The sequence below is a fragment of the Thalassophryne amazonica genome, chromosome 7 (assembly GCF_902500255.1).
Source record: "Thalassophryne amazonica chromosome 7, fThaAma1.1, whole genome shotgun sequence".
NCBI classification, from domain to species: domain Eukaryota; kingdom Metazoa; phylum Chordata; class Actinopteri; order Batrachoidiformes; family Batrachoididae; genus Thalassophryne; species Thalassophryne amazonica.
The window spans coordinates 56,465,050-56,484,862 of NC_047109.1; the positions used below are offsets into that span (position 1 = coordinate 56,465,050).

The 19,813-nt window shown below is 39.9% G+C and overlaps 1 long non-coding RNA gene across 1 annotated transcript; it reads left to right on the forward strand.

The window, feature by feature from the left end:
• The first annotated feature begins 660 nt into the window (after positions 1 to 660).
• Positions 661 to 11,695, forward strand: LOC117513296. The gene is made up of 3 exons (XR_004561544.1): positions 661 to 752; positions 1,810 to 1,815; positions 11,682 to 11,695. It is a non-coding gene; the product is annotated as an uncharacterized LOC117513296 (long non-coding RNA).
• The last annotated feature ends 8,118 nt before the right edge of the window (positions 11,696 to 19,813 follow it).

The window sequence follows — 19,813 nt, forward strand, 5'->3', positions numbered from 1 at the left end:
TTTTCACAAGGTCTGTCTTGTTACACAATGTGAAATCCAACAAAGGTTCCCAACAATCATGATATTCTCTATCATATGTCAACCCAATGTTTGAGAAAATTAACCCAATAATTAATAATCATGTGGTTAGAACAAGAGAGCCGTGTATAAATGTACGCATTAAAAAATAATCACTCATTCACGTCACTGATTTTTCTTATTTGTTTTGTCGGATTCAAGGATGTGTTCTTTGTAAACATCCTGCTTTTAATGAAGCCATAACTGAATGTTAGCGCACGGGAGTCCAAGTTTATCAAAGAAATTAAAAGCCTTTATTTTAAGGCCTACACACCTGCACATGTTAATTTAAAGAGCAATTACTCAACTCCTCCCAAACAACATACAAGTCTTGTTTTACCTGTTTTCCCTTGTTTTGAATCTGTGCATGATCCCACTTCTTACTGCCCAGGCTCAGGTCAATTTGTGTACTAATTCTGTGTGATAAATTTTCAAAAAATTTATTTAATCCATCCGCCAGAGAGAATTTCAACTATATTGGCTGCATTTGTTTCACTGAAACCCCAATCTGTGCATGAAATGGTTAAAGCTAGCATTGTAGGTCATTTCAAGTTGTCAGGAAAGAAAGTTTTAAACATATTCTAAAAACGTGTGATGTGAGAACACATTGTGACTGAAAACCATGAGTAGTTGGATGTACTTTGTGCAGATATGGGGTAATATTTAACAAAACTCAGGGCAAGTGAGCGATACGAGTAACAATGGAGTGTGGTGTGGAGCAGAGCGCGTTAGACAAGCTTTATGGAGTTGTTGGTTTCCTTTTCCAGCAGGACTTGTCACCTGCCCACAGTGGCAAAACTGCTAGTAGCTGGTTTGCTGACTGTGGTGTTACTGTCCTTGATTGGATCCATAGACAATACCCCGTAGAGAATCAACAGGGTATTGCCAAGAGGAAGATGATGCACCAGACCCAACAAAACTGATGCGGTGAAGGCCGTCATCAAAGCAACCTGTGCTTCCATAACACACGCAGCAGTGACACAGACGGATCTCCTCCATGCCACGCCACATTGATGTAGTAATTCATGCAAAAGAAGCCACAAGCCAAGTATTGAACGCATGAATGACAATACTCTTCAGATGTTTGGCATGTCTGCATTATTTATTTATTTATTTATTTATTTTTATTGATCTTATGAAATATTCTAATATTTTGGATTTGTAGGCCACTATTATTAAAATCACTTGAAACATTTTGGTTTCATGTAATGAGTCTAGAATATAGAAAATTTTCACATTATGAAATAACTGACAATTTTTTCATGATATTCTAATTTTTGAGATGCACCTGCAGACTTCGACCTTTGTTCTCCTGCAAAGATATCAAGTGTCACCAGTCACTTCTGTCCAGTGACCTCATGACTCCAAAAGCTCTTTCCAGGCATCCCTCGATCTGAAACACAGAGAACCCAGAAACATCAGTGTCACTGCCAAAATAAGTCTACATCATCACTTACACTGCATGTGGATACATCTCTGATGGCCAAGTCCAGGAGGTCATCAGAAAATGTGGATCTTAGTCGTGAGCCAGGATAATCTTAAACCCAGACACTCCAATTCCAATTCTGTAGTTTCTCCAAAAATTTTAGTCTCATCAAAGTTCCGTTTTGGCGCCGTTCATCCTTGACCCAAAGCACATAAGCATACCAAACGGCAAATGTCAGCTGTTCCCAGTCGCATGCACGCAGAGCTTTTTTTTCTGCATTCTGCTGAAAGCAGGTGCTTTTAATTTTTATACATGCTGAAACAGAGACGGTGGTGGAAGACATCAAAATCAGTACTCTTTTCACTCATTGTAACAACTGATCGAAGTTGTACGCACGCACCCAAGAAGAGATTCTTGTCTCTTCCGCCTTCTGCCACAAGCAAGTGCTTCTATATTTAGACAGAGACGGTAGCGGAAGACAAATGCATTTCACACACAACAGCAACATGGCACTCAGTGCTGTGAAAAAGTGTTTGCCCCCTTGACCCTTTACATGTTAGATCTTAATTAGGACATCAAAAAACAAAGCAAAAATTCAGGCCTTGTATATTTGAATTCCTAAATGTATGCACTTTAAACTCATAGTGAAAGGTAATCACTACATCATGAATTAAAAGAAAAATCTAAAAGCCAAAATGATGGTGTGAATAAGTAGTGCCCCATGTATAGCACATGTAAACCATCACTTTTATATACAGCTTTCTTCGGACAAGTCAGGGGATGGATACACGAACATTCCCAAGACACTGACTGTCTTGGACAGTATTTACATGAATTATGAAGAAATACAAACAGTATGGCACTCTATGGTAAATCTGTGTGGAGTAGAGAGTTCTCAAAAACTGAGTGACTGTATAAGAAGGTGAAGAGTGAGGAAAGACACCAGGACAATCCTAAAAAAGTTATAGACTTCTGTGGCTGTGATTGAAGAGATTGTGCATAGTGCAGGTTTTGAGTGTTGCATCACCAGTTACACAGCTTCATGATGAAGTGGTACAGAGAAGGTTTCTATAAAAAAAGAAAGGAAAAAAAAACACTTGAAAGTTCAGCTACAATTTGCCAGAAGGCACATTGTAGATTCAAGCATAGATTTGATGTATTGTTGAAAGAAAATTATTCCCTGTGCAACTCCACTATGAAGGCAGGAGTGGCGATAAAAAAAATGCAAAACTATCTACTCCACACAGATTACCATAGAGTGCTATACTGTTTGTATTTCTTCATAATTTATGTAAATACTGTCCAAGACATAGTCAGTGTCTTGGGAATGTTCACGTATCCATCGCCTGGCTTGTCGGAAGAAAACTGTATATAAAAGTGATGGTTTACATACTAAAGGGGGCACTTACTTATTCACACCATCATTTTGGCTTTTAGATTTTTGTTTCTTTTAATAAATGATGTAGCGATTACCTTTCACTGTGAGTTTAAAGTGCATGATTTTAGGAATTCAAATATACAAGGCCTGAATTTTTGTTTTGTTTTTTGATGTCCTAATAAAGATCTAACATGTAAAGGGTCAAGGGGGCAAACACTTTTTCACAGCACTGTAACTAAACTGACTAAACCAATTGAACTACAAAAACACCTAAATCAATAACACTAACAACACTTAAACTAAGATGAACCACAATAACATTTAAAACACCAAAACCCAAACTCCATGATGCATTGCAGCACAACGTCCATTGTTTATTGGTTAGATAAAATCGCTAATTTCTCAAAAAATATTTGTCCTGTCAGTGTTCTGTTATTGCAGCGTTCATCCTTGACCCAAAATACATAAGCATACCGAATGGTAAATATCAGCTGTCCCCAGTTTCTGCATGACTGAAGCCATCCACACACACACACAGGCCACTTTGCTGTTATAATATAGATCACAGTATTGTCCGCAAGGTAAGTCTATAAGCATTTTCACAACCTGACCCAAAGCCCAGTCCATGTAGGACACTCCACTGACAAATGTCAGTATTAATGATGCATAGTAGTATTTAACTCCATTTTTCAGTTTGCATGTATTTTCACTGAATAATTTTTGTTCCCATCACCCTTGTAAACACTTTACTGAAATGATGAAAGACTAGTACAATAATCCAGTCACTTGATGATTACTTTTTAAATTTCATAATCGGTTCCTGTATTCGCATGCATCACCTCCATTTTTTTTATCATTTAGTTTTTACTTCCACTCATCTTTACTCTTGTGATGTCAAGGTGACATGGCTGACCGATGTGCGGGATTAGACAAAGCCACAGTTAGTGTTTGCATATGTGGTCATGCTAACTGTGGTTGACAGTGGCTGCAGTTAACTGTTAGCATCAACAGAAATTTGCATTAATGCACATGCTTATATGAACTGCAGCTAGGGGCAGATCAAGAGTGTTGGGGGTGCATGCTTTCCTAGAGTCCCTTTATTCAGAGAGTAGCATCAACTGAGAACATGGCACCATTTTGGGGCCAATTATGCTGAACTACTGAATGAACCTTTTATGTTTTTAACATTTTTAAATCATTTAACCACATACAGCAACACATCCAGGTACAGGTGCTATCAAAATAAATATAACAGTAGTTAAACTATCAAATTGACAAATTTTTAATTTATGATGATTTATTTAATTAATTTAAAGCCTGATTTATGCTTCTGCAACTCTGTAACTCCGTGTCATGCAATGACGTGTGTGACAGTTTAAAGTTCTCCGTCGCTGGATTATGTTTTATTATGGATTAATTTGATCCTCAACAAGCTTTTCTTTCTACAATCATCACCTTCAATTCAAAAGTAAGCTGTACAATTTCGTCTTTTTTCGAGTCCATGTTGTAAATTTGCTGACTTTTCTGATCCATTTGTAATGAGCGTGCACACTGCAAAAACTATTTAAATGAGAGGAAAGAGTGAAACCAGAAAAGTGTCAAATCACAGCCTTTTGCGCTGTCTGATTTTAAAAAGTGCACGTCGGGCTGTGGGTCCCTTGTTTAACCACAGTGTGAAATAAGTAAACTGGAATAATCACGGAAATTACTCCCATTTCCACTTTCCTCAAATCGGTGAGTGTGAGAGATGAACTTTAATTTTGTACCTCTGTTACTGGGCATGTCCAGACTGCTCTGTCCGGTTAAATGCGAGGGGTTTTTAATGGAAATACATTGCAATTGGACAGGACATTTTATCCAATGTGAGTGAAAATCTGTTAAAACAAAATCCATTATATACGGTGTTTATTACATAGAAAACCATACAAAAACACTTGGTTTATATGATGACGGTTTAGGTGAGTTTAACTGTACATGGGACTGAACAATAAATTTACCTCTCAAAACTTTGATGATGAAGTCGCTTCCATCCCACACAGCTGACTTTATTTTCCCAGATGTTTCTTCTGTTCAGATTTGAAGAGAATCTGTACATCTTGAAGCCCTTGTTATATTTTTATATATATATAACCCGGCATTTTCAGCAAATAAATAAAATAACTGGATTTACATGCAGACAGATTAACCACGAACGCTATTTTGGCCCCAAGATGGCACCAGGAGTCACCTTTTTTTTTTTTTTTTCAGCTCGTCATGTCACCACTCTGTATAAAGGGGCTCTATGCTCCAGCCCTCCCCCCAATGGGCTAAAAGATAGACATGCTGAATGCTTTTTGTGAACCATCTATTCATCAACAACTGACTCAGCTAGATACATTTGATTCAGCAAGGTGTAGCAAAGGTGTTCCCTTTTTTAGCCACAGATATTTCAAATGTTCTGTTACTTGTCATCCTAACATTGCATTCTAGATTGTACAAGTTCAAATGATTTAAACATGGGTTATGAAGTTTCTCTGTGGTGCATTTTGTGGTAAAATATGCACCAAAATGCAAGGAAGAGCACCTAAAAACTTTTGGGGAGTGGCATCCCATCGGTCACGCCTGACAAATTTCCAAAACATCCTCCCCCTTACGAAATTCTGGCTCTGCCCCTGGGCATCTAGCTCACAATTCTCAAATGCTTAAATCTGTGTCTATTATGTTGGTCTGTATGGTGAAAAATCAAGGATGTATGTATGTATATAGGGTGTCTCAAAAAATGTACTCTGAAATATGAATACCAGGAAATGGTTTTACTGGGAAATAATGGTGTTCTTTTCTCATTTCAGGAACCCTAAGGGCCCCTTCACACATAGTGCAAATTTGGTCAATTTGCGTACAACTCTAGGGCGACACACGGCAGTAGAGTCGTATGAGCATACCACGAAACATTGCGCCGATGGGCAGGCGTGCACCATGCCGGCATGACGGTTGGTGCATGCAGCAGTGTCTGTCAAGCAGGAACAGCAGCTCACATGAGCTGCTGTTCCTGCTCGCAGTGTGTTCCATGGGACAAGCTGCACCACATTGCGTGGCTGATGTGGAGGAAAATGAAACAAAAGCAGCTGTATAATTAGTGAATATCACTGGGTTTATATAAAGGGGGATGTAATACAGAACCCCACGGTTAAATAACCCTGGTTTAAAAAAACCCCACCACTCTAAGGATTTGAACCCATGCACTCTGATTACCAGACAGAAACAATACCACTGCACCACAATCACTGTCTTGCAACAGGAGTGTGAAATGGCTCAAATCAACAAGCACACAAGGGTGATTCTTTAACTGCGGGCACTATTGGCCTTGTAAATGTAATTTCCACCACACCATTGCCTTACAATATAAAGCGCCTTGGGGCAACTGTTTGTTGTGATTTGGCGCTATATACATGTGCTCTGATGTCACTGTTTATCTCCATAGAAACTACCCAAACAATCTTTCATACAAACTGTTTAAAGGGACTTTACAGTGTTGTGGTGGAAATTACGGCAATAGTGTGGGACAACTACATTTTGTTTAAAAAAATCACAACAGTTGTATGACATTGAATACCCCAATTATGTTTTGATTATTTTACTGATATTTTATTCAGAGATATTTTAAAACATTAGAAAAAAAATGTTTCTTTACCATTCATTTTTATCATTGAAGATCAAAAGTCTGGGTGTGGGACAAGCACAAAACAGCAATATTTGCATATAATGATGCTGAAAAAAGGTGAAAAAGTCATCATAGACTACTAGAACAAATTTCTTAACACACTTTCATTGTAAAGATAACTATAAAAGTGTGAAATTTCCCCTTTTTTCTGTTTTTCATACAATATGATCAAAGGACATAAGTGCCTGCAGTCTAAGAATCATCCACAAACGTATTTTCGAAAAAAATAAGAAAAAAAAAAGCACTGTGATAACTGACCAAACAGCATTTGCTACGGTGTATTTCTGCTGATATGTGACTGAAAGTGGTGTATTTGTCGTGCTGTTGGCTTGTCATATGGTCCTGCAGTGCCCCACTCACGGTCCTGACAGACAGACGTGATGTTCAGATCGCCTGCTGCATGTCCACATGAACTGACGGTCCGGTCCAGCTGGAACAGCCTGTCATTGTGCGCGCTCTCCAGCCCGTCACAGAAGCAGTATATGTTTTTTGACGAGAGTACAGAAAACGCGCACACACGCACGTGTCCATCAAAAGACGGTGCATGTTGTGCACCTCTGATGTCTAGAGCAGAGATGTCAACAGCTGTGCCCTCATCCGTTCAGCCCACAGACCAAAGTGTCACTGTCTGATCAGATGAGAGGTGCTTCGCCTGCGGAGGAGCACGAACCACATGCGTGCACGTGTTATGGGGGGAGCAGCAGCAGCACGACAGCGATTGTCTGCAGACTGTTGTCGTGCCAAGAGTGCAACTGGCCACACATTTTGTAAGTTCCATGCAAGCGGTGTTAGATGTTCGTGCATGCCTGGAATTTGGCCGACACGAGAGTGTGTGATGGGTTCACACAGTGCACTCTTTTAGCTGCTGGTGTGCATAAATAGTTGTAGCAACAGCTGTACAAGGTGTTAGAGGCAGCTACGATTCCAGACATTTTGCATCCAATTCCTGTTTCGTGCACACTTCGACCAAACTTTGCACTATGTTAGAAGGGGCCCTAAAGTTTTTCTGCAAGACATTAAAGTCCAGGAAAAATGCTGCAGTTGACCCTAATTCAGAGAACAAAAATCGTCAAGTTCTGTGCAACGCATCCTAAGTGCTGACATGCCTCTCTTTCCATACAAAATTCAGTCTCAGAGCAAACTAACTCCCCAGCAAATGGCAAGGAGACTTGAATTTGCTAGGTGGTTTTCTGGAAAACTGGTGATGGATGATTTGTTTCTTAGGAGTTTTTAGACGAGGAGGTTACATTGATCATGTAGTGTAAAAGATAAAAGGTTAAAACCTCAAAAAGGAAAGACTAAAAACTGTGCATTGGAGAGAAAAATTACATGCTTTGGCCTCATGGTCATGCAGAAAATGGCTTTTCTGTGTTGTCAAAATCAGTGGTGGTCACAGTTCCGCTAATTATCAAAGCTAATGTTTTCATTATCAGATTAGCTTTTCAGATAATTTTGAAAACCATCAGCGGGGTAATTATCTTACGATAAATTTTGGTCCAATAATTTTTAGACTAACATATTTTTGTAGGTGTGGTGAACAAAGCTTAACAGCAAAGATTTGAGTACCTACTTGTTAAATGTTTTGTAGTAGATGTACAGTTCTGTCCTCTGCAAACAAAGGAGAGCTGGTTCCAGGAGAAACCGCTCTAGCCTCTGCAGACAAAGGAGAACTGGTCACAAAAAAGAAAAAAGCTCATTTCTTTTTACTCCATATTGAGTCACTGGCAATATCACCCAAGTCATCCAGAGGCATACAGTTTTAACTTATGGTTAAAATTTTAACCAAACTAATTTCGGACAAGTTATTTAAATTAACGTCACTTCTGAAGTTTTATAAAGTGAAAATATGTTTTAGTTTTAAAGTAATGCACTAATTTTGAAGGTTTTAGTGTGGACATGCTGTGTCCAGGCACGTTATGGGTAATCTCAGTACATTCATGACAGGAGAAATGCATTTGAGACGCTCTGATCAGGCCCCACATGGACAACAGCATTAAACCCTTTGTGCCTAAAACTCTCTTGAATATATTCTCTGGGTTTGTAGATGTTACTGTTGTTGTTTTATGTGAAAATGCCAGAAGCAGCTCAGGTTGCTTCTCCATTATTTTCAATTGGAATCATTGTGAGCTGCAATCGCTCCCTGTTTGCTCTTTAACGTCCTGCTTATGTCAAACACTGTCTGTCCTCTTTGTTCCACAGTAATACATATAAGATATCTGAAATTTGGTTTGTGTTCATTAAATTCCATGCATCTTAAATGTAGCAAACACAGATTATTTTTTTGGAATATTTGTTTTAGCAAGTTTTCAGGGTCTCTACTGCCATCTCCTGGCCAGTAGTGTTCATGGCAGTATTTGCCCTAAGTATTGAGAGATCCCATAATACTTTGCTTGCCAGAGAGTTTTTGCAGCCTCTTGCTACAGCTGATGAAAAGAAATAAAAATGTACATTTTGGTTGTATAATGTTCATTTACAATTGTTGTTGTGTTTTCTCTCTGTGCTGTTTAAACCGTAGCAACTCTCTGGCGCACAAAGGATTATGGGTTAGGGTCTGAGCGTCTGGGCATCAGTAGATGGCAGTGTTCTATTTGTTTTGACCCCTATTATATAAGACGGTTGTTTAATCACAACTTGACTTGGCTTTTGCAAATGGCTTTTTTATAAATAAAAAAATGGCGTATTTTACAAAAGCACATTTATATGTAAACACCAACACACACCTCACGTTAACGTGTTGGTTTTTACATAGAATGAATGAGTCAACCAATCAGCCATAATCACTTTGGCATCTGTCTGTGTTTATTACAAAACTTAAGAATTAGTGCATTATTTAAAGTAGACCTGCACTGAAATAAATGCAGTCAGATCTTTGGACCAATGACTTATATTTACACATAAGATCCTTCTGAATGTAGTAAAGTAAATCTGCAAGCCCAGATCTGTCATTCAATGGAGAAATCTTCATTTAAAAATGACAAATTTACAGCTAAAATTTAGCCCTCCGCAAAACTGTCAGCACATCCGGGACGTTGCCAAGACGTCAAAGAGAAGACCCTATCCCAGCATGCATTGCGCGCGCCAACTGTCAGTTTGCATCTCTTACAAAAGCACTTTTTTATTGTCTTATACGGAAGGATTGACTTTTTTTAAAACTTCATATTGTCTTTCAGAACGTTTGGTGAGTACACATTTCTTTTATTTTTGCTTGAAAATTATTTTTGGGGACTTTTTCATATGCCCATTTGATTAAGTGGTGTCGCATTGAAAATCTACTGTCTTTAGCCTCCGGTGTTACCGTTGTGAGGTACGGATGCGGGACCTGCAAAGAATCCAAGTCATTAAAAAGATACCTCTCTCAGTGGCCACGGAGCTCTGCGGCTGCGATTACCGAGACCGTGCAGTGCTGCGGATTTTTCCGCAAGAAGTCTGTCCTTGTGGGCGGCTGGAGCGCTCCGCATTAAAACAGCAAGCGTAGTCTCTGGACTTGTTGCCAAGTTGGCTGCACCTCCATTCAGTAGACAGGGAGGTGGTGCCGGAGTTGGCCGCAGCTCTGCACAGCCGACATGGGGGCGGTGTGAGTGGCCCGCTGCGGCATTTACCGAGCCCGCAGACTCGATAAGCGCATCGGAGGCAGTGAGAGCAAGGCGTCGGTGAAGAACGTCGCCCGCTGTCGGATGTCGCCGCTGATCTGAGCATGCAGAACTGTATCTCGCATTCATTGCAGCTTACTTTTGGACAACTAATTCATGCATTTATTTCCTCTAGGCTGGACTATTGTAATTCATTATTATCAGGTTGTCCTAAAAGTTCCCTAAAAAGCCTTCAGTTAATTCAAAATGCTGCAGCTAGAGTACTGACGGGGACTAGAAGGAGAGAGCATATCTCACCCATATTGGCCTCTCTTCATTGGCTTTCTGTTAATTCTAGAATAGAATTTAAAATTCTTCTTCTTACTTATAAGGTTTTGAATAATCAGGTCCCATCTTATCTTAGGGACCTCGTAGTACCATATCACCCCAATAGAGCGCTTCGCTCTCAGACTGCAGGCTTACTTGTAGTTCCTAGGGTTTGTAAGAGTAGAATGGGAGGCAGAGCCTTCAGCTTTCAGGCTCCTCTCCTGTGGAACCAGCTCCCAATTCAGATCAGGGAGACAGACACCCTCTCTACTTTTAAGATTAGGCTTAAAACTTTCCTTTTTGCTAAAGCTTATAGTTAGGGCTGGATCAGGTGACCCTGAACCATCCCTTAGTTATGCTGCTATAGACGTAGACTGCTGGGGGGTTCCCATGATGCACTGTTTCTTTCTCTTTTTGCTCTGTATGCACCACTCTGCATTTAATCATTAGTGATCGATCTTTGCTCCCCTCCACAGCATGTCTTTTTCCTGGTTCTCTCCCTCAGCCCCAACCAGTCCCAGCAGAAGACTGCCCCTCCCTGAGCCTGGTTCTGCTGGAGGTTTTCTTCCTGTTAAAAGGGAGTTTTTCCTTCCCACTGTAGCCAAGTGCTTGCTCACAGGGGGTCGTTTTGACCGTTGGGGTTTTACATAATTATTGTATGGCCTTGCCTTACAATATAAAGCGCCTTGGGGCAACTGTTTGTTGTGATTTGGCGCTATATAAAAAAATTGATTGATTGATTGATTGTTGAAACCAGGATGTGTATAACAGTAACATTACTAACAGATAAAATCAATTTCAAAGTGGGATTGGACTGAAGGCGCTCGCGCTCCGTCTTCTCCCTCACGTCACTGCAATGTCCTGGATGTATAAACAGTTTTCGCGGAGGACCAAATTTTAACTGCAAATTTGTCATTTTTAAATGAAGATTTCTCCACTGAATTACAAATTTGGTCTTGCAGATTTACTCTACTGAATTCATAAGGGTCTTATAAAGACATATCAGCTATTTCTTTCTGAGATCTGACCACATTTATTTCAATGCAGGTCTACTTTAAAATGAAAAGATATGCGTTTTAACTTTGTACAAATGCCAGAATTGACATTAATGGATTTATTCTATCCAGATTAATTTGATTTATAAGTCAAAACCATAAGTCAAAACGGCTTTATTTTCCAAGACCTCTGCCTCACGGCGCACCACTATATGCTTTTAAGGAATAGTGTGTGTGTGTGTGTGTAGTTGAGCTTAGCTCCTCTCAACTATTTGCTGCTGTAAAATATGTAGTAAACAGGAAGCTTGCAGCAGTGGGCAGGGCGCACAAAGAAGTGCTGTCAGTCCAACATCAGTCCAACTGTTTGTGGTCGACTTTGACGCTACCAGAAGCGATCGTGGTGTTAAAACTCAAGATCAGCTTGTTAGTAGTTGCAAGTGTACCAGAGACAATACTGAAAGTGAGCGGTTAGCTGTAGCTTCCGATAATTTTTTGGGTGGTTTATTGGTTTAGCTTCATAAAAGATAACTTTTCAGCTAGCTGATTAGCTGTTATCGAAGCTAACTTTTTGTTTTGCTGTGCCCACCACCGGTCAAAATACCTTTGGGAACATTTTTTTGAGACATCCTATAAATAAGGCAACTTGTAAAATTGCCAGAAGATGTACAGTACATTTAAGCACATAAATCCCGTTGCTCACAATGGACTTAACCTGTTAGCATTGAGCTATGTGAGGCGAGCGAGTTTGAACCACATGAATGATTAAGTACAGCATGAGTTACTACTTTAAGGTGCTCTACTTGCTCAGGTCCTCAGCCACCACAAGTATGTGTTTTGTTAAGCATATTATAAATCCAGTTGCTCACAATGTAGGCACTCTGCTTGTGCTCATGTATGTTGGCAAGTCGCTGACAAGCTAGCACTAAGCCAACTTTACAACATCTTGTGTACAGCACTTGGTCAACTCTGGTTGTTTTTAAATGTGCTCTATAAATAACGTTTGAGTTGAGCTGAATCTTACGAAAACTGTAACTTTACTTTTTAAAATAAGGAAACTGCTGTGACACTGACAGCATTTACCAATTATGAATTGCAAAGGGATTAAATGTACAGTGCATCTGGAAGGTATTCATAGTGCTTCACATTTTCCACATTTTATGTTGCAGCCTCAAACCAATAAAGTCTAAATTAATTTTTTCCTCAATTCTATGCACAACACCCCATAATGACAACATAAAAGGGCTTTTTTTTCATTTTTGCACATTTATTAAAAATAAACTAAGAAATCACATGTACATAAGTATTTGCACTCTTTGCTTAATACTTTGTTGATGGATGGTTAGCAGCGATTACAGCCTCAAGTCTTCTTGAATATGATGCCGCAGGCTTGTCACACCTATCTTTGGGCAGTTTGGTCCATTCCTCTTTGCAGCACCTCTCAAGCTTCATCAGGTTGGATGGAAAGCATCGGTGCACAGCCATTTTCAGATCTCTCCAGAGATGTACAATCGGATTCAGGTCTGGGCTCTGGCTTGGCCACTCAAGGACATTCACTGAGTTGTCCTGAATCCACTCCTTTGATATTCTTGGCTGTGTGCTTACGGTCATTGTCCTGCTGAAAGATGAATTCTCACCCCAGTTTGAGCTCAAGAGCGCTCTGGAGCAGGTTTTCATCCAGGATGTCTCTGTACATTGCAGTCGTGGCGGAAACAGACTCATTCTCCAGGGAATTTTGTCTCTTAATGATCCTGTCGTGGTGTCCTCAAGTACAGTGCATCAAGAAAGTATTCACAGCGATTCAGTTTTTCCACATTTTGTTATGTTACAGCCTTGTTCCAAAATGGTGTAAATTCATTTTTTCCTCAAACGCCTACTCACAACACCACATAATGACATGAAAAATGTTTTTTAATTTTCACAAATTCATTAAAAATTTAAAAACTAAGAAATCACATGTACATAAGTATTCACACCCTTTGCACAGTACTTTACTGATGCACCTTTAGCAGCAATTACAGCTTTAAGTCTTCTTGAATATGATGCCACAAAAGCTTTGGGCAATTTTGTCCATTCCTTTTTGCAGCACCTCTCAAGCTCCATCAGGTTGGATGGAAAGCATCGGTGCACGGCAATTTTCAGATCTCTCCAGAGATGTTCAATCGGATTCAGGCCTGGGTTCTGGCTGGGCCACTCGAGGACATTCACTGAGGTGTTCTGAAGCCACTCCTTTGATATTCTTGGCTGTGTGCTTAGGGTCATTGTCCTGCTGAATAGATGAATTCTCACCTCAGTTTGAGGTCAAGAGCGCTCTGGAGCAGGTTTTCATCCAGGTTGTCTGTATATTGCTGCATTCATCCTCCTGACTGTCTCTCTTCCTGCCGCTGAAAAACATCCCCACAGCCTGATGCTGCAACCACCATGCTTCCTGTAGGGATGGTGCCCGATTTCCTCCAAATATGACACCTGATATTCACTCCAAAGAGTTCACTCTTTGTCCCATCAGACCAGAGGATTTTGTTTCTCATGGTCTGAGTGTCCTTCGGGTGCCTTTTGTCAAACTCCAAGCAGGCTGCCAAGTGTCTTTTACTAAGGAGTGGCTTTTAAATGACTATCATTACAGGCCTGGTTGCTGCAGAGATGGTTGTCCTTCTGGAAGGTTCTCCTCTCTCCACAGAGAAATGCTGGAGCTGACAGAGTGACCCTCAGATTCTTGGTCACCTCCCTGACTAAGGCCCTTCTCCCCTGATTGCTCAGTTTAGACGGGCGGCAGGTCTAGGAAGAGTCCTGGTGGATCTGAACTTCTTCCATTTTATGGATGATGGAGGCCATTGTCCTCATTGGGACCTTCAAAGCAGCAGAAATGTTTCTCTACCCTTCCCCAGATTTGTGTCTTGAGACAATCCTGTCTCAGAGGTCTACAGACATTTCTTTTGACTTCATGCTTGGTTTGTGCTCTGACATGCACAGTCAACTGTGGGACCTTGTATGTAGACAGGTGTGTGCCTTTCCAAATCATGTCCAAGCAACTGAATTTACCCCAAGTGGACTCCAATAGAAACACCTCAAGGATGATCAGTGGAAACTGGATGCACCTGAGCTCAAGTTTATGCTTCATGGCAAATGCTGTGAATAGTTACGTACATGTGATTTCTTAGTGTTTTGCAAATTTATTAAAAATAAAAAAACTCAAACTTTTTTCACATTTGTCATTATGGATTATTGTGTATAGAATTTTGAGGGGAAAAAATGAATTCCATCCATTTTGGAATAAGGCTGTAACATAAAATGTGGAAAAAAAATGAAGAGTTGTGAATACGAGGTCTGTGAGAAAAGTATCAGACCTTTTTTTTTTTTTCAAAAACTATATGGATTTGAATCGCGTGCGATTACATCAGCCATTACATTCAGACGGGAGGGGTGGACCAGTGCTCACTCAAAGCCTGCCCACATGCGAATGACGCAACCAACAGGCGTGAAAAAACTCACGCATGCGCACGAGGGTTCAAGGTTGGCTGATGTAATCGCACGTGATTCAAATCCATATAGTTCTTGAAAAAAATAAAAAGGTACGATACTTTTCTCACAGACCTCGTACTTTCTGAATGCACTGTATATAATTTCAAAAAACCTTTTCCCAATAACTGATCTTAGGAAAGACTGATTTAACAATTGTAGCCACATTTATTGGCTGTGATCATGAAGTATATTTTATTCATCAACTCACTACCTGAATACTATGAGTTAAAAACCCTACTGATGTACTTAGCTATTGTGATTTGGGAGATTTTATATACTTCATCAATTTAATAAATGCAGTAAAACATATACATTTAAAGTATTTTTTACATCCGCCAGGAATGGAATAAAATCATTAGCATTGGTCTTTTTTAAGCAGGGTTATATCAAAACTACTGCACAAATGTTGATGAAATTTTCACCACAGATAGATATTAGACTATGGAAGACTCCATTAAATTTTGGAGGTGATCTGTATTCTGGATCAAAATTTCACTTTACATAGGCTTTGAAGGATTACAATTTAAAAAAACAAAAAAAAAAACTGCTTCACAGATTCTCACCTAATTTGCACCACAGATAAATATTAGGGCATGGAAGAGTCCACTGAATTTTGGAGTTGATCTGGATTGGCAGACATTAGAAATCTCAGCTTGCGCCTATTTTTTATTTTGGGGAATTTCAGATAGAGTGCATTTATCCACTGGGCATGCGCTCATCCGTGATTCTTAATTGGAGTAAGCAGGTATAGAAAATGGATGGATTGCCCTAATGCCAACTGCAATTTTCAAGTGGACTTGTGTAGATAATAATATAGCACCTTCAACTGCACCACAGACTAAAACAGTTAAATGTGGTCTATTAAACATTAGATCTCTCTCTTCTAAGTCCCTGTTAGTAAATGATATAATAATTGATCAACATATTGATTTATTCTGCCTTACAGAAACCTGGTTACAGCAGGATGAATATGTTAGTTTAAATGAGTCAACACCCCCGAGTCACACTAATTGTCAAAATGCTCAAAGCACGGGTCGAGGAGGAGGATTAACAGCAATCTTCCACTCCAGCTTATTAATTAATCAAAAACCCAGACAGAGCTTTAATTCATTTGAAAGCTTGACTCTTAGTCTTGTCCATCCAAATTGGAAGTCCCAAAAACCAGTTTTATTTGTTATCTATTGTCCACCTGGTCGTTACTGTGAGTTTCTCTGTGAATTTTCGGACCTTTTGTCTGACTTAGTGCTTAGCTCAGATAAGATAATTATAGTGGGCAATTTTAACATCCACACAGATGCTGAGAATGACAGCCTCAACACTGCATTTAATCTATTGTTAGACTCGATTGGCTTTGCTCAAAATGTAAATGAGTCCACCCACCACTTTAATCATATCTTAGATCTTGTTCTGACTTATGGTATGGAAATTGAAGACTTAACAGTATTCCCTGAAAACTCCCTTCTGTCTGATCACTTCTTAATAACATTTACATTTACTCTGATGGACTACCCAGCAGTGGGGAATAAGTTTCATTACAGTAGAAGTCTTTCAGAAAGCGCTGTAACTAGGTTTAAGGATATGATTCCTTCTTTATGTTCTCCAATGCCATATACCATCACAGGGCAGAGTAGCTACCTAAACTCTGTGAGTGAGATAGATCTTGTCAATAGTTTTATATCCTCATTGAGGACAACTTTGGATGCTGTAGCTCCTATGAAAGAGAGCCTTAAATCAGAAGTGCCTGACTCCGTGGTATAACTCTCAAACTTGCAGCTTAAAGCAGATAACCCGTAAGTTGGAGAGGAAATGGCGTCTCACTAATTTAGAAGATCTTCACTTAGCCTGGAAAAAAGAGTCTGTTGCTCTATAAAAAAGCCCTCCGTAAAGCTAGGACATCTTACTACTCATCACTAATTGAAGAAAATAAGAACAACCCCAGGTTTCTTTTCAGCACTGTAGCCAGGCTGACAAAGTCAGAGCTCTATTGAGCCGAGTATTTCTTTAACTTTAACTAGTAATGACTTCATGACTTTCTTTGCTAATAAAACTTTAATTATTAGAGAAAAATTTACTCATAACCATCCCAAAGACATATCGTTCTCTTTGGCTGCTTTCAGTGATGCCGGTATTTGGTTAGACTCTCTCTCAGATTGTTCTGAGTTATTTTCATTAGTTACTTCCTCCAAACCATCAACATGTCTATTAGACCCCATTCCTACCAGGCTGCTGAAGGAAGCCCTACCATTAATTAATGCTTCGATCTTAAATATGATCAATCTGTCTTTATTAGTTGGCTATGTACCACAGGCTTTTAAGGTGGCAGTAATTAAACCATTACTTAAAAAGCCATCACTTGACCCAGCTATCTTAGCTAATTATAGGCCAATCTTCAACCTTCCTTTTCTCTCAAATTCTTGAAAGGGTAGTTGTAAAACAGCTAACTGATCATCTGCAGAGGAATGGTCTATTTGAAGAGTTTCAGTCAGGGTTTAGAATTCATCATAGTACAGAAACAGCATTAGTGAAGGTTACAAATGATCTTATGGCCTCAGACAGTGGACTCATCTCTGTGCTTTTTCTGTTAGACCTCAGTGCTGCTTTTGATACTGTTGACCATAAAATTTTATTACAGAGATTAGAGCATGCCATAGATATTAAAGGCACTGCGCTGCGGTGGTTTGAATCATATTTATATAATAGATTACAATCTGTTCATGTAAATGGGGAATTTTCTTCAGACTAAGGTTAATTATGGAGTTCCACAAGGTTCTGTGCTAGGACCAATTTTATTCACTTTATACATGCTTCCCTTAGGCAGTATTATTAGACAGCATTGCTTAAATTTTCATTGTTACGCAGATGATACCCAGCTTTATCTATCCATGAAGCCAGAGGACACACACCAGTTAGCTAAACTGCAGGATTGTCTTACAAAGACATGGATGACTTCTAATTTACTACTTTTAAACTCAGATAAAACTGAAGTTATTGTACTTGGGCCCCACAAATCTTAGAAACATGGTGTCTAACCAGATCCTTACTCTGGATGGCATTACCCTGACCTCTAGTAATACTGTGAGAAATCTTGGAGTCATTTTTGATCAGGATATGTCATTCAATGTGCATATTAAACATATGTAGGACTGCTTTTTTGCATTTGTGCAATATCTCTAAAATTAGAAAGGTCTTGTCTCAGAGTGATGCTGAAAAACTAATTCATGCATTTATTTCCTCTAGGCTGGACTATTGTAATTCATTATTATCAGGTTGTCCTAAAAGTTCCCTGAAAAGCCTTCAGTTAATTCAAAATGCTGCAGCTAGAGTATTGACGGGGACTAGAAGGAGAGAGCATATCTCACCCATATTGGCCTCTCTTCATTGGCTTCCTGTTAATTCTAGAATAGAATTTAAAATTCTTCTTCTTACTTATAAGGTTTTGAATAATCAGGTCCCATCTTATCTTAGGAACCTCATAGTACCATATCACCCCAATAGCGTGCTTCGCTCTCAGACTGCAGGCTTACTTGTAGTTCCTAGGGTTTGTAAGAGTAGAATGGGAGGCAGAGCCTTCAGCTTTCAGGCTCCTCCTCTGGAACCAGCTCCCAATTCAGATCAGGGAGACAGACACCCTCTTTACTTTTAAGATTAGGCTTAAAACTTTACCAAAGCTTATAGTTAGGGCTGGATCAGGTGACCCTGAACCATCCCTTAGTTATGCTGCTATAGACTTAGACTGCTGGGGGGTTCCCATGATGCACTGAGTGTTTCTTTCTCGTTTTGCTCTGTATGCACCACTCTGCATTTAATCATTAGTGATTGATGTCTGCTCCCCTCCACAGCATGTCTTTTTCCTGGTTCTCTCCCTCAGCCCCAACCAGTCCCAGCAGAAGACTGCCCCTCCCTTAGCCTGGTTCTGCTTGAGGTTTCTTCCTGTTAAAAGGGATTTTTTTTTTCCTTCCCACTGTCACCAAGTGCTTGCTCACAGGGGGTCGTTTTGACCGTTGGGGTTTTTCCGTAATTATTGTATGGCTTTGCCTTACAGTATAAATCACCTTGGGACAACTGTTTGTTGTGATTTGGCGCTATATAAATAAAATTGATTTGATTTAGATTAATCAGATACTGTACAATCCAGACACTGTGTACTGCGCGTATGTCCCAGGTCACACTAACTCTGGGTCCCTCCACCTACTTTCACCCTGTCAGATCTCCCACCAAGCTGAGTTCCAGTCAGGCCGGCAGTCTTGAAAGCAGTTCTCTGACCGGGTCCCTGTCTCTGGGCCCCGACCTTCCACACTGCCAGTGTTGCATCTCCTATGAGGCCCGACTGAAGCGCCTCTCCTGCGGACATCTGTACTGTGACACCTGCTGTGATCAGATTGTCAACCTGGCTTTCCAGGATATCGAAGGTCTGTCAGAGTACCCATGCCCCATGTGCAAGTTGATGCGTCAAGTTGGAGGCCTGGGTGCCTCCTCATCTGGTTCCTTCTACCAACCCTACAGCATCCTACAGCTTCAATACACAGGGAAGGAGCACGGGAGCCAACAGGGCTAAACCAGATCTCTGCTGTGGTCAAACTCACCTCCTGATGTTGGACTGACACTATTTTGTGTTCGTTTCTGATCTTGTTTTTCATTTTTGTTGTTGTTAAAGCTATGTGCTTGCTTTGGACGAAAGTAAAAGTACATTATTCCATCACATCGATTAAAGTGCAAAAATGCTTCTTGATTACAATCATTAACAGGCACCTCATGTCATACATGTTGTTTTTAAATCCAAAACATTAACTGTTCACATCTCATTTTCCTACTCAGTCACATATTTAACGCAAGTTTGTCATGAAT